Genomic DNA, 17625 nt, shown 5'->3' on the forward strand with positions numbered 1-17625 from the left:
AGAGTAATTAAACCTTTTTTTAAAAAGAAATACAGTCTTATCTAATTAATTAAAATAATAATCTCACTCATAGTTATAATTTTTTAATTTAGTAATAAGTGATTGATGTAACATATATCTTACTTATATTGCATATGATACACCTGGCATCCATTTTTGCTCCTAATTTTCATAGTATATTTGTACTTATGAAAAGAGATAAAGGAAAATAATAGAATAAACCAAAGAAATCCAAAATGCTATGGATGCCCTAAGAGTCATAAAAATTCTCAAAATCTTTAAAAGATGATTTTGATTCTTTCAAAGATAAAAATAATGACATTATTATTCTTGCATAATCTCATCTATACATACATGTGACAGATACAATATGTCTTCCTTTTTTTTTAATTTTATTTTATGTCTCCTCTATATTTTACAATTCTTTTCCTCAGTACATGGAACAGGATTTATACCATCCAAGCCAAGATGCTATATTATTGTTCGAATATGAGAATTATTATTTTAGGTGGCTACTTGTTAATTTGCCCTTTCTATCTTGTCTTTTTTTTTTTTGGAATGTGTGATTTTTTACAATAAATTAAGAAAAAATATATGTGGAGCTCAACATGTCTGGAAGCACCGGAGAACGTTCTTTTGCTGATATTATTATCAGTATTCGATACTGGATTATTCATAGCATTACTATACCCTCCCTATTCATTGCGGGTTGGTTATTTGTCAGCACGGATTTAGCTTACGATGCTTTTGGAAGTCCTCGGTCAAACGAGTATTTTATGGAGAACCGACAAGGAATTCCATTAAATATATATATATATATTAGAATAGATAACTACCTCTCAGCCTTAGAATTTAAACTAAAGAAACATTTTCACTCTATGTCAAAGAAATAATTTACCATCATTATTCACTACACAAAAAACGGCAGATTGCGACGGTTTTTTAGTGACGGTTTCAAAAAACTGCTACCAAATAATATTACTAATAATATCACCAATTCAACATCTATATGGTTATAAAAATTAAAAACAAATAACGTCGAATAAAGTGACACTGAGTGAAGTGTTACAAAATAAAAAATCATTGGAATATTATTAATTCTTAAAAAAAATATTATATATATTATAAGTCTTGTAGAGTCAATACCTAAATAAAAAGTCGCACATCAAGAGATAAAAGTATAAAAAAGAATCTTATAAGATTTTGGACTTTTTTTTTACCATAATAGTTAGTTTTTTGTGATGATAATTCTCCTAAGTTTTATAATTCATTATTAAATAAATTAAAGTACTACAGAATAAAACCGTCAGAACACTCAAACACTTAAAATATGTATGTACTTTTTATAATTAAATTATAAATTAGTATCCAAAATAATGTAGCTTAACAATTGTCAATTAAGATACTAAAAGTAGTAGTAGTAATAATAATTGCACTACTATATATGGGTTGGATGCAAACCCTAATAATATGAAAAGGTTCCTAGTTATTTGTACATTATTTCTATCTATCTAAAATGATTGATGTGTCAATACTAAGATCAAAAAATAAATAAGAGTTTAAGAGTTAAGCCAATTTTGCTAGCTATATATATATTCCTAGCTAGTTGTTTATCACTTTTAGTAAATATGCTACAAGCCAAGAAAATCCACTTTTGGTTTCTCTAATCTATCTGTCAGTAAATTAATTAATAAACTTTGGAACTTTTTGCAAAAATTTTATATATTTTCTATACCTCATGTGAATACAAATACATGCAAGACATAAATGAATTATGTGTTGAAATATTTGCCTAAACTAGAATTAAGCTTTACTTTCTAATTCAAGATTATTACTAACTTTAAATAAAGTATAAAACAAATGCACTTGGTTATATGAAAATGATTTCTTGTCCATTGTTTTTATATCGGTTATATTTTAATATATTAATTATATAAATTTTTTTAGGTGAAACCTTTAATAAATATTAAATATAATACCTTATATAAATTTTGTATTATTGGGAATTAAATATATTCTCTTATTAATCTATTTTTTTACCAGCTACTTGATAAGTTTAAATATAATATCTTATTATAAAATTTCTTGTATTACTTATTTTTAATAATAGATTTAATTATTCTGTTGGTCCTATAGTTTCGTGAAATTTTCAATTAGGTCCCTATATTTTTTTTTTAATTGGGTTCCTGCACTAAAATTTTTTTTCAATTAAGTCTCTCTTAGTAGTAATTGGCTTAATTTTATAGCGACCTAACTAAAAAAAAAAGAATTGGTACAGGAACCTAAATAAAAGAAAAAAAAGTGTAGGAACCCAATTAAAAAAAATTTTGGTGCAAAGACTCAATTAAAAGAAAAAAAAGTATAGGGACCTAATTGAAAATTTTGCGAAACTATAGGGACTAATAGAGTAATTAAACCTTAATAATATAAATGCCACTTAATAAAATTATTGTGACAAATATATATCATTCCTTTTCACATTACATGTCAATATCACCCTATCAATTAGGTACAATTCCTTCAAGAATAATTCAATGGTTTTAGAAGAATCAGAACCACCTACTCATTATTCACACTGAGAGAAGAAAATGTTATATAATTAATTAATTATTAATACATTAAAATAATGAAAAATAAAGGATAAATTAAAGCATATACTCCTAAGTCTGTTCCTAAGAGAAATAATTGTTTACTGGAAATGAGTATATGCCTGACTAATGGATTATGTTAATGCACATATGCAAGGTGTGGATAGAATCATACTATTATTTATTAAAGTGGGATATTCTTATTTCATACTTAATTATTTTCCAGCAGTGATCTTTTTTATTGGTGTGTATAATAATAATAATAATAATAATAATAATAATAATAATAATAATAATAATAATAATAAAAAAAATCACTTCTAGTAATAATTTATTCTTTTTAGCGACACTAAAAATATTTGTTAACAATATTTACTAATAATTAGATATTAACTCTTTTATATTTAGTCAATAAAAAAGTTTTAATTTCAATTAAGATGATTGTCAGTATGATAAAGACCTTTTTAACAGTTACAAAATTCAATAAGTTGTCATTATAATATATTATAATAATGATAAATATATAATTATTATCAAAAGTAAATAAGTTAAAAAAAAGTTGTCACAGTGCTATTTTATCAATAAAATTAGTTTTTCTTGTAATCAAGATCCAAGGAGCTATGCCAGGATTCATATGTATATACCACTGAGAAAACTTTCACTATACATGCAATTTTCACAGATTAATTAATATATCAATCAAAAAAATTTTTATGCTGTGAATCAATTAGATATTATAAGTTTTAATTTTAACTATACATATCATTTTTAAAATTAATTTTTAAGAGTTAAATATTTTCTATAGCACAATAATATAAAATTATATATATGTGAATAATGTTTAATTATTGGTGAATGCTATCTTATCCTCTCTAAAATAATATGTAAGTTACTCTCTTTGATGTATTATATTTTAATTGAGTGTTTTTATTTTAACCTGAGTTAATTTAATCTCATGAGAGTTAATAATATCTTGGAAGACGGTGACGGTAATGGAACACCCAACAAGACGGTGATACTTAGGAAGCACAACGACGACGACAAAGGAGTAGGGAGGAGTAATCGCAATTAGAGAGAGTTGGAATACCTTTTCTAAAAGAATGATTTGGGAAGAGAAAACAAGACACTAAAGGAGACGGTGATTCTTGGGAGGCGTAACGATGACGATGAAGGAGTACAATGAAAATGAGTAAACGTAATTAGAGAGAGTTGGAATATCTTTTCTAAAAGAATGATTTGGGAAGAGAAAATAAAACACCCAATGAGACGGTGATGCTTATGAGGCGTAATGACGACGACGAAGGAGTGAGGAGGAGTAAACACAATTAGAGAGAGTTGGAGTACCTTTTCTAGGACAATGATTTGAGAAGAAAAATCGAAACACCAATGAGACGGTAATGTTTGGGAGACGCACGACGACGAAAGAGTGGAAAAAGTAACTCAGGTTAAAATAAATACCCAATTAAAATATGACATATCAAAAAGAATAACTTGCATATTACTTCAAAGAGTGTAATCTGTATATTATCTAATCCTAATTGGAATATGATAATCAATAATATCTCTCTCAACAAAAAAAAAAAAAAAGAAATAGTTATAGTTAGGTTTATAGAGAAAAATAGTCTCTATCTAGAACATAAAGAATGGTATCATATTCCAGATTGTTTCCAGAATTGATCCCAATACATGTGTGATGCGTAGTATTGGCCTCGGAAGCATAAAAATGTGATTGTTAATTGAATATGTTTTAGTTCACCTTTTCTTGAATTTTCTTAAACCAAACTCATTAAAGGTGATTATGAGAATCTATTTAATTAATAAGTAAAAAATTAAAATCTAGGGTTGACATAAGTTTGTCTTTTTTTTATTAATTATACTACTAGCTTAATTTTTTTGGTTGCCCATAATATCTCCCAACCCGACAGGCCAATTACTAATCTGTCGCGGATCGGAGCTCCATTTAAGAGTCTGTCGCTGGCTAATGGGTTGCTGCATGCACAAGGCAAGATTCAAACTCCCGACATTTACTTAGGCGGACGAATGAGCTGACCATTCGACCAACCCAAATTAGTTATACTACTAACTTAATTAGTATAGTGAAGTGCTTATATTTGTACTAATGTTATATTTAATTAATTATATTTTATACTTCGATCTTAGGTTATAATAAGAATGTTAGTCTCAGTGATTTTTTATGGTTGAGTGGGAGCAGCATTTTAAACACTGATTAATTGTCTACTTTATTTAGTATTCATTAACTGTTGAATAATTAATGAATATTAAATAAAATAAATTATGATTATTTTTTATTAATTTTTTTGTTATTAAATATTTTCGGATTTTGTCTGGGGTTTAATAAAATTATGCTAATGCGTGTGACGCGTATATGATGCGTAATAATACATATGCTAATAAGATTAAGTTATTATGTCATGTGTTAAATTATTTCAATACTTAATTATCAATAAAAATAATTATTGCCTAGTGTATGTTAGATATGATCCATTATTCAAGATGAGCTATAACTTAGTTTGATCCAGAATAAAAATAATTTGATTTTTATTGTACATAATGAATAATAACTCGCCTTTATTTGCTTTAGTTCTGAATTTATAATAATCAATAAGTTTAATGACTATTATTACTATAAAGAAGAGCAAAGATAAAAATTAAGAGCTAGTAACTAACCAGTAACTAATCAAACTAAGTCAAAATGCAAGTGTAACTAATAAAACTATCATTCACTTAATTCTGTTTTTAATAATAAAAAAAAAATAGATAGGTCCTGACTTTTTAAATTTTTAATAAATATATTCCTGACAAAATTTAAATACAAAAAAGTCCCTAACTTTAATAAACAGAGGATAATTTAGTCTTTTCGTCTATTTGTCTCTCATACACCAAATGGAATTGACTGACCTGGCTGAAACGGTGTCCAGGTGTTCGTTTACGGTGCCACGCTGAAAAGGGAATAAAATTCGAAGAACAAATAAGCCCTTAACGTCATTTTGCAAATAAAATTCGAAGGACAAATAAGTCATTGAGAATTTAGTTCATTATACTTCTATTATGCTTCTATTATGAGAATTTAATTTATAAAATTATGCTTGTATTTTGAAATCTAGTTAACTTGTTATATTTTGCAATTTAAATTATTTGTATTAAAATTGTAGAAATTGGGCTTGTTCTGTTTCTACTTTTTTTTTCTTAAATTGCATTAGTTCAGTTTTAGTGCATTTGTGTATTATATTAGAATTTGTTAAATTGCATTAGTTCAGTTTTTATCATACCAGTGGCATTAGTTAGCATGAGTTCATTTATGCATCAAGTTAGCATTAGTTCATTTGTGCATCATTCATGTATTAAGTTAGCATTAGTGTATTTGTGTATTATATTAGAACTAGTATTTTTATCCATAATAACATTACGAGAATAAATTTTTCTTAAATTATAGTTCACTTTGTTCTAACAATATAAACTATGCATGGCACAAAAGGTTTATAAAATCAAACTACTTTTACAAAAAAATTGTAAGTTAACAAAAGTTTTTGACTAAGAAGATCAAGATATCTGCAGATAAAAAATTAAATAATAAGACTTTTAGTCATTATTTTTATATGAAAAAGTCTAATTTTTTATTAATAATTAATTTTAACATTCGTTATCTAAAATTTAAAATAATTTAATGTGTATACTTTTACATTTAAAATATTTTAATTGTAAAAAAATATCAGATGATTTATTTTGATTTGTCAAATTACTAATATAAAATATAATTATATATAAAGTAAAAATAGTAGAGAGAAATAGAAGAATGGAAAGAGACAGATGAGAGAATTTAGGAAACGAGTTTATTAATTTCGAAAAAAAAAAATATTTTCTCTCAATTTTAATAAGAGTGTCATGTGACACATTTGATTATTAAATTAAATAGTAATATAAGATACATAATATAGGTATATTTCAATTAGATAGTAATATATGATACATATAGAAGCATAATGAACTAAATTCTCAAGGACCTATTTGTCCTTCGAACTTTATTTGCAAAATGACGTCAAGGACTCATTTGTCCTTCAAACTTTATTCTCCTTCTAGCGTGGCAACGTAACGAACACTTGGACACCGTTTCAGCCATGTCAGTCAATTCCGTTTGGTGTATGAGAGACAAATAAACATAAGGACTAAATTGTCTTCTGTTTGTTAAAATCAGAAACTTTTTTGTATTTAAATTTTGTCAGGGATGTATTTGTCAAAAATTTAAAAAATCAGAAACCTATATATCTTTTATCCTAATAAATATTTATAATTTTTATCTGTATTCTCTTGTATAATTTCTGACTTAATAACTAAATGGTCATAATATCAATGTCATTTATAATCCAATCTTTATATAAATCTTTATCTATCTCTCAAAATTAAAGTAATTAAATTTTTAATTATGAATTATTCTACTATTCTAATATATTTTTTTTACTTTGAAGTTAAGTACCTTTATAAGTACCTATTCAATTTTTTTTAGGAGGCCGGAGTATACTTTGTCTTCAGAGAAAAAGAACAGAACTTAATTCGTTCAAAAGCTAAAATATACATTGGATAAAGTTATTATACAAGAATAATTTGACGTAAATAGTCTAATGAAGATTTTATAATTGTACGTCTTTATATAAAAATATTTTATTTTAATTATTGGATGATAGATTTTAGGGCTTGATTTTTATATGCTATAAAAATATTATCTTTATTTAAAGTGTGATAAAATAAATAAGTTACATTTTTTAAATTAAGATCATCATAAAAAGATAGAGTAAAGTATCGTTTTTGTCCCCAACGTTTGGAGTAAATTATATTTGTATCCCTAACGTTTAAATCGTCTTATTTGTATCCTTAACGTTGGTAAAAGTGATTCAATGTTATCCTGTCGTCAATTACACATCATGAGCACTTTAGTTTGAGTTTTAAAAATCTCTTCTTGAAGTTAGAATACAAATGTCTGGGATAGAATCGATGATCTACTCCGAAAAATAGCTCATCAAATGTTGAAACTAATTCCTACAACATTTACATAATTCACTTTTTTAGGGACATAATTAAATCTAAAAACAAATAGTGGGTATAATATTAAAATCGACCACATCCAAGTGAAACCTAATTGAGAATGAATACATCAAACTGAGAATAATTGAAAAATATAATCTAATTTGTTAGTATAATTGATAGTAGGATAATATTGAATCACTTTTATAAACGTTAAAGATACAAATAGGACGATTTAAATATTAGAGACATCAATAGAACTTACTCCAAACATTGAAGACAAAAACGATACTTTACTCTAAAAAGATATTTTTAACATCTTTGTTAGAGTAGTTCCCTAACACCCATCATGTTTAGTTTGAGTTTAATCAGATTTGAGTGTCAAATCAAGAATCACATCTCATTTGTTTGAATTGTTTGGGTAATTTGATAAACGAGTTAATAGATGTTTAATCTAAAATCTATTATTATTGATGTTACCGTTAGTATGAGAGTCATTATCTCAATTGATGTGCCAACTACTAGAACATTGGACCTTATTAAAAGATGGAATATAAATTAAATTTCCACATAAATTGGAGAGAAAAATAAAACATGTCTTATGAAGATGTAAAAAAAATTTTCTTGTGACATATTTTGATGGATAATTATAGGAGATTTTGCTATCATCTCTACCATCAAGAACAAAAACATGGAACCCAAAATACTAAAATAGACAATATCTTCAAGCAGGTATGCTAGATTAGTATAGTTAAAAATGTAGATATCCATGGATATAACCTTTAAATATATTTTTAAAAAAATATATAACATAACAAACAATCATAAAATAAATTATTCCAACACAATCTAACACAATTTAACATAATTTAACTTGCACACTAAAAATTTATAAACATATTCATTATAAAAAAATGACAATTTAAAATGGAAGATTCGTTACCCTAAAATCGACTTATACCAACAATTTTGGAATCAGAATAAGCAAGATACAATAACTTCTCCACAAATCTCTCCACACTCAAATCACTAAATTCTCAAATATCAGACTGCCAACAAAGGATTCCGTCAAAACCAATAACAGAAATACGAATAACGGCCTGAAAGTAATTCAATATATACAAGTGATTTATTCAGTCACACATACACGATTACTCCACTCTTTATTCTAAACATCTCACACTCTTACTTACTTGAGCATTGGAGTCCCTTTGCAGGTGCCCAACACCGCCTCTCCACAAGAAGACGACATTCCACCCTCTTGCCTCAAGGGAAAGCTTGTTCACGTATCATCAGGACGAGCTATACCTCGAAAATATCTTTCACGCAGGAATATTTGGCACCCACCGTGGGCCCAAAATTTTCTAACCCCACAATTCCTTACCCTATGTACCTCCTAATCTTTTTTGCAGGTCACGACGCATGGTGGACGAACACATCCATGCTCCCTCAAACACTAACCCCGCCGAGCTCGCTGCTGGCCATCAATGAGACCCTCTGAGCCAAAAATCAGAGAATGGCCAAACTCTTACGCCAGAGGCAGCACAATCATAGCAAAGGAGGGGAGCACAAGAACGCTGAAGACAAAGATAACAATGATGAGCACACATCGGAGGCAAAACACACTATACCTAATCCCTCGAAAGCAGCCACCAAAAGAACCAACCCTTTTACAAAAGAAGTCATGAGCTTCGAAATGCCCAAAAACTTCACCCTACCAACGACTCTAAAGCCCTATCTAGGAGTAGGCGACCCAAACATCCATGTCACAAAATTCTATACGATGATGTTTATGAACAAAGAACACGACCCAATCCTATGCCGAACTTTCCCCACCTTCCTAGATGGAGCCGCTTTGATCTAGTTCTCCAATCTCCCAGAATGCTCCATCTCTAACTTCGATGAATTGGCCAACCAGTTTGTCAACCATTTTGCCGCATCCAAGATATATGTGCACAATTTCGACTACCTAAGCACTATCAAGCAAGGGCTGAATGAAAGCCTGAAGGACTACATGACCAGGTTCGCTAAAGCAACCAATGAAATACTCAATCTAAACCCAGAAGTCCACCTCCACGCTCTGAAAAGCGGCCTTCGCCTAGGAAAATTTCAGGAGACTATAATCATAACAAAGCCGAAAACTCTGGCCGAATTCCGAGAAAAGGCAACAACCCAGATAGAGATCGAAGAACTCAGAGCGCTACGAAAGGCAGAAAAGCCCAACTCGCATAGAGAGGATGAAAGGCGAAACAAGCATTCAAACAATAAGACAGACCAAAAGTTGTTCAGACTCACGCCCAAATTTGACAGCTACACTCCCCTTAACACCAAAAGAGAAGACATTATCAAAGACATCCTGCATTCAAAACTCATCAAGCCTCCGAACAGGGCTGGCACATATCAAGGCCAGCGATATGTAGACAAATCCAAATACTGCGCTTTCCATCAGAAATACGGACATACTACAGATGACTGTGTAATAGCAAAAGATCTCTTCGAAAAGCTGGCCCGCCAAGGTCTACTGGACAGATATATCGATAGCCGTGGACGAAAGTGAAACACAAAAGACCTCGGCCAACATTCTAAAACAACTGACAATCCCCGAGATAAGGGGAAAAAGGTAGACGGTGATATTAATCCACCTCGCAGGATAATAAATTGCATTTCTGGTGGTTTTGTAGGTGGGGGATGTACAAACTCGGCAAGAAAGAGATCGTACCGAGCTATGATGACTATGACAACATCAACCTCATCCCAACCTGTCAACCCAAATAAACCAGAGATCTCTTTTCTTCCCAACGACTATAAGGCAACCGATCGCAACCTCGACAACCCCGTAGTTATCTCTGCGCAGGTCGGAGAGCCATTGGTCAAGAAAATCCTTATTGACCCAGGAAGCAGCGCAGATGTACTATTCTATTCACATTTCAGAAAATGAAGTTAAGTGACAAAGCCCTGCAACCATCATCCGGAGAACTGGTAGGTTTTTCAGGTGAGCGAGTATCTATTCAAGGTTATATCTGGTTACAGACCACACTTGGAAACTATCCTGAACATAGAACTATCGACATACAATATCTAGTAGTTGATTGCAAAAGTCCCTCTTTGAATGCATTCAATGCTATCATTTCCACTGTGCACTTGTGTGTCAAGTTTCTCTCGCAGGATAACAAAGTAGTAACAATTCATGGAGACCAAAGAGAAGCCAGGCAGTGCTATAACGCCAGCCTGAAGAATGAATACTCAAGACAGTCCAAACAGCAGTATATTTAAGCAATATACAATTCGGAACAATTACCCCCTGGCCGACTTGGACCCTCGAACCAACCATCAAGAACGACCGATGCCTACTGATGACCTCACAAAAGTTCAACTAATGGCCGAAGAAAGCAAATACACATACCTCGGCAATGCACTGAGAAATGAAGAACAAGAACAACTGGTCGAGCTTTTAAGGCAAAATGTCAATCTATTCGCATGGACTCCAGCGGATATGCCAGGGATAGATCCTAACGTCATCTGTCACAAGTTAGCAGTCAATTCATCAATCCGACCTATAGCCCAGAAAAAAAGACACCTCGGCACAGACAAAAGAACAGCATCCCTGGAGGAAACCCAAAAACTCCTCAATGCTGGCTTCATCAGAGAGCTCAGATACTCCACTTGGTTAGCCAATGTGGTAATGGTAAGAAAGAATAACGGTAAGTGGCGGATGTGTGTGGACTATACAGACCTTAATAAGGCCTGTCCAAAAGACGCATACCCCCTCCCATGCATTGATAAACTAGTTGACAGTTCCTCCGGTTTCCAATGTTAAGTTTTATGGATGCCTATTCTGGTTATAACCAAATATTGATGTATTCGGCCGACCAAGATAAGACTGCTTTTATTACTGACAACAGAAATTTCTGTTATAAGGTCATGCCATTCGGACTCAAAAATTCAAGTACCACATACCAAAGACTCATGGACAAGGTCTTTTCAAACCAAATCGGTCGAAACATAGAAGTCTATGTTGATGACATGGTGGCAAAGACACTACATGCAGCAGATCACATCAACGACTTAAAGGAAAAAAACACAGAACTTGAGAAAACAGAACAAGAACAAAATTCACAATCACTACGGATATAATGAGATATACCTGCAGATATTGCGAGATACCAACATCACCAATGTCATGTATAAGCTTCACGTCAGAGGGACTTTGAGCATGTTCATCAGCAACAATAGAAAAGGGGAAGTGTTCACTCCATAATGAGGTCAGGTCATCATCACCCTTGTACCCATGAAGAATTTTCTGGTTGTTCGTAAAACTCTTCACTTGCTCTAAATTCACTTCTCTCCCAACGACCTTATCCTCGGACACACCCACCACCTTCTCCTTTTTACCTTCTCCCCTTTTTCTTTTATAACTCACTTTCTTAGCCGGTGACTGCTGATCCACCTCCGCACCCTTTTCAGCCACAGTATGACTATTTGACCCTTGCTTCTCTACATTCTTGGTACAAAAAAACGCTCGCAAACCACTTGAGGTCACCTTCGGAGCTTTTCCACTGCAATAAACATAATCAATGTCAAACACCATAAATAGCCAAAAACACATCCTACGCATACAACTATTACCTATATACTCAGCCAACGCATCTTTATCTGATTCAAGTTCAAGAAGATCCATAATAGCTAACAAAGAAGACGGAGATATATGATTGATCAGGAACTCAACAATCATCTCATTCCTATACTCCATCCTATCCATACCTAATATCTGCCTAGGCCTCGGAACCCAAAAAAGAGGAAACTTCTCCAGCAAACACTCATCAACATACCAAGGAAACTCGCCCTCGGCAACACTAACCTTCAAAAACATCGACATAAATCCTTTATAAGACGACTTATACAAACTAAAAATGGCTCAGCCAGGGGCACTCGCTAGATTCAACCATCCTCTTCTTTTCACACCTTTACACTGGAAAAGAGCGAAAAATACCTCCAATGACGGTTCATATTCAAGATACTCCATCAGCACCCCAAAAGCCCTAACAAAAGCCCATGAATTGGGATGCAATTGGGAGGGCGCACACTTAAGCTGCACCAGGACCCCTCGTTCAAATTCAGTAAAAGGAAATTTAACCCCAAGGTCCACAAAAATGTAACTATACACAAAGAAAAACTCAAATCCCTCACCACGGTGAAACACGCGATCATTAGCACTACAGGAACAAAATTTTAGAGTAATACCACAACCCTCCCTAACCCACGAAGATGATAAACCTAACCGACAAACACTTCGATCATCGTCAAAAACAGAAGCATACTCTTTCACTGACTCAGCCACCCATGCGAAAGGATCATTAGGATCCCAAACCCAAACTTCCTCAACAATTTTATCCTTCTCATAAGCAATTTCCCTTTTACCCCGACCCCTAGCATTTTTTCCCTTTACCGCAACCTTTTTCTCTTTCTCCATTACAAAAGACGCAATGAAAGCAGAAGGACGAAAAGAAGATAAGTAAGAATAACTAACTTTTCTTGCAAATCTTCAGCAAATTATTCAAAAACTGGATAAAACCAAAGTCCAAATTTTTCCAAAACCCACTATACACACGACCCTCCAAAACCCCAACAAAATTAGAACCGTTTATCAAATATGTAATGCAAAATTAGTGGATAGCAAAAAACAACCTTTTCGGTTCCCAATGCACATTAACTGCAAGAGTCTTATCAAATGTCTATTCTCCCTTTTCCAAAACATTTTATTCAAATCAAAGTATATATCACTTTCAAATCAACCGCCAAAACATAAAGCTTTCCCAATTTCCAAATAAACTAGGCCGAACTACGGGGGCTCTACCATTCCAATTCCGAGGAATACCTGAACCAAACTCAATCCATCTATACCTCGGACACTTGACACGCAAAGGTCACCCCATTTCAAAGTCACCAATAAACATGTTGAGCTTGAGGGCTTCCACTGATCTTGATTTCGAGCTATAATTCGAATAAGCTCAACCTGTTTATAACTCGAATTCTCAAACAGGTCGATCTTGGGGGCTATGATCCGTTACCCTAAAATCGGCTTATACCAACAACCTCAGAATCAGAATCAGCAGGATACAATAACTTCCCCGCAAATCTCTCCACACGCAAACCACTAAATCCCCAAATGTCGGACCGCCAACAAAGGACCCCGTCAAAATCAGTAACAGAAATACGAATAACGGTCTGAAAGTAATTCAATATATACAAGTGACTCATTCAGTCATAGATACACGATTACTCCACTCTTTACTCTAAACATCTCACACTCTTACTTACTTGAGCGTTGGAGTCCCTTTGCAGGGTACCCTCTTACCTCAAGAAAAAGCTTGTTCAAGTATCAACAGGACAAGCTATACTTTAAAGATATCTTTTGCGTAAGAACAGAAGTTGTTGTTAAAATTTGTGTCACTGTGTATAAAAGTACAGAAGAAGGACTGGAGATGAGAAAGTAGCGTTTCTAAATCCTAACAATTTAATTAATGTTTATATATAAATTAAGAGTAGTTTATAATTTTACCTTCACGTAATTTTACAGTCTTGTAGATGTTTAATTATTCATGAGATCAGATCTCCGTCTTTATAAAAATTTTGTAGTTCTTAATATTTGAGTCAAATCTTAATTTGATTCTTAGTGTTTCAAATATTTTATTTTTATCTCAAAAGATTTAAATATATTTAATGTTATCCTACATAGCGTTAAATATGACATGAATAATTAATCGAGTGAGTGACATTATCGTTAACAATGTTATTAGTCAAGTCATATCTTCATCTATGTGTTACAAAAACATAACCAAAAATTTTTTGTAATATTTTTTCTTTTCGATTCCCTTCTTGTTAAAACTCTAAATTCTAGCAATCAATCATCAACGCTCCAAAAGCAAAGAAAAAATTTATATCAGCGATCATCTGATCGATGTTACTTACATGTTGAAATCAAATATTATTGACTCTTTAATATGCTAATTGTTCATGCCAAATTTAACAGTAGAACAATACTGAACCCGTTTAAACCTTTTTGATATTGAAATAGAATGTTTGAAATTTTTTGAGATTAAAATAATATATTTTAAATATTAAAGCCTAAATTAAAATTTGACCCAAATATTAAAAAACAAAATAATACTTTATCTAATATTCTAATATAATTCAAACTTAAATTTAAGTAACTTTCAATTCAAAAAGCATAATCAACTTTATAAAAATATTACATACCTAAAGAAATCCCCACATTTTAAAAGTATTATCTACTCATTAATTTCCAAAATATATGTTAGAGACTAGAGTGTTTAATTTGAGCATATATATATATATATATAATAGTTGTAACTGTGTTTCGAAACATATAGTATCTGACTTAATTCCCACTCAATTTTGCTAGAAATAAAACCTCAAGAACAAAAAGATGAAATCTTTTAGAGCAAATAATAATGGGCCTAACTATGTTGAAACAAATAAAGGTCAAGATATGATAGATAGGGCATGTGGGGTCAAATCTAAAATATGCTAGAGAGTGTGTGTGAAAAAACGTAGTAGAATATAAGCATTTTAGTGAGTGTGTGAATAATGATGTGAAGATTGAAATAATAAGAAAGAAATAGAGGACACCATGGCCTGCTAGGGCGCACCAAATATTGATTATGCTTTCCTACTCACACTTCATTTTCATGCTTTCTAATTGGCTCCATTATATACCTAATATAAAGCCACATATTTCCTCTCTAACCTTTATTTTTTTTGTTTTCCTATTTACTTTTTTTTTTTTAATTAGGAGTGAAATTCGAATCGACAATTTCTAGATGAGTATGGAGAGACTATGCTATTTAAATTATAACTCGTTGGTGTAACAATCCAGCACACAAGGCCTCACGGTCGTGCTAGGGAGAGGTATCCACACCCTTATAAGGCACATTGATCCGGGCTTCGGCTCTGATACCATCTGTAACAGCTCAGACCACCCGCTAACACGATATTATCCGTTTTGACACACAAGATCTCACGGTTTTACCTTTGACAATAGGGATTTTACCTTTGACAATAGGGATGATAGCCGAAGTCCCTCACACTCACTCGTCAAAATGCGTTGTACTAATGAGAGATATCCACACTCTTATAAGACATACTTCGTTCTCCTCTCTAACCGATGTGGGATCTTATAGTTGGCGTTTTTCTATCCATTTTATTTAGAGTTATTTGTTATGATGAAATTATTTTATCTAAAATTTTATGTTGTAAATTATAGAAGTTCTGAAAATATATCATAATATTATTTTTTTAAAAATTTAAGTTAAATAGAATAATGTACATAAATAATTATATTTTTATTATTATTATATATTGTTTTTTTTACTGTCTCAAAATAATAGACATATATGTTCAGAAATACAAATATATATGTAATTTATTTGGTTGTTAAAATACTAATTATAAAATATAAACACATTTGTCACTAAAAATCAATATTTGTCCTAATAAAGAGGAAATTGTTGATAATAAAGGTAATGAAAATAAAAAATAAAATTTTAAAAATTTTGAAAGGAAAAAATTGTTATAAAAATCTATGTTTTATGTCTAATATATATTACTGTGGTCTTTCTCTACGAAGATCATAAATAAAGAAATTTTAGACTTTTTTATTAAAAAATATAATAAAATTATATATTACTAATTTTATAAGTAAAATGTGTCACATGTCATTTTTATATTCTAATTGAAATTAAATATTTTTTTCAAAATCAAAGAGTTCTCCCATCTTTTCTTTTTCTTTTTCTTATATATCATTATCAATGACTAATTATAAATTTGACAAACAAAATATACAACATGACATTTTCTAATTGCATTCAAATTAAATTAAAATATTAAAATTGAAATTAAAATATTCTATATTATATATTACTAACTAATTTAATAACAAAAATATGTCAAATGACATTCTCTTATTAAAACGAGAGAAAATATTTTTTTTTAAAATTAATAAATTCCCTTTTTAAATTCTCTTATCCATTCTCTCTTTTTCTATTTCTTTTCTACTCTATGTATAATTTATAATTTATATTTTATATTAGTAATTTGACAAATCAAGATGTATCACCGGATATTTTTATTATAATTAAAATAAAATTTTCTTTCCAAAATTAGCAAACTCTCTCTCATTCTTCTTCTTTATCTTTCTCTTTCTTTTCGTTCATTCTCTATTTTTCTCTATCTTTATGTTTTACAAAAAAATTAATAAAATAATATAATTCAAATAAAAATTATTATTATTATTATTATATGCATATTTTTTATTTAGTTTTAAATTTTTATCGCATATTTTTTTAATCTATATTTTCACTTCTCTTCCTTCAAATATTTATTACATATAATTAGGAGAAAATATAATATTGTGATTAAGAGTTGGAATCAAGATTCAATTATTTAAAAAAATTAATTTTGAATTAATTTTATAACTATTAATATAATTTTTTTTATACTAATATCTAATTATATTTTTATATACATAGACAGAAAAAATATTATTTTTAAATAGCAATCATAAAACTTAATGATTTTTATTTATGTAACAGACTTAACATCTAATTAAATGTAAAAGTATACACGTTAAATTCTTTTAAATTTTAAACAATAAAGGTTAAAATTAATTATTAGTAAAAATTAAACTCTTTCACATGAAAATAATAACTAAAAGTTATATTATTTGATTAATTTTATATATAAAAATCCTAATCTTCTTAATTGATGAAAACTTTTATTTTCTATAATTTTTTTATAAAAATAATTTAATTCTATAATTTTTTTGTGCTATAATTTATAATATCATAAAAAAGTCGATATAATTTTAAAATATTTTTATTCCCGTAATATTATTACAGAAAAAAAAATACTAATAGTAAATATTTTGATGTCAAATTTGACACTAATCATAAAATACTCTAATCCGATGACAACAATTTGA

Source organism: Arachis hypogaea, chromosome 11 (genome assembly GCF_003086295.3).
Source record: "Arachis hypogaea cultivar Tifrunner chromosome 11, arahy.Tifrunner.gnm2.J5K5, whole genome shotgun sequence".
Taxonomy (NCBI): Eukaryota; Viridiplantae; Streptophyta; class Magnoliopsida; order Fabales; family Fabaceae; genus Arachis; species Arachis hypogaea.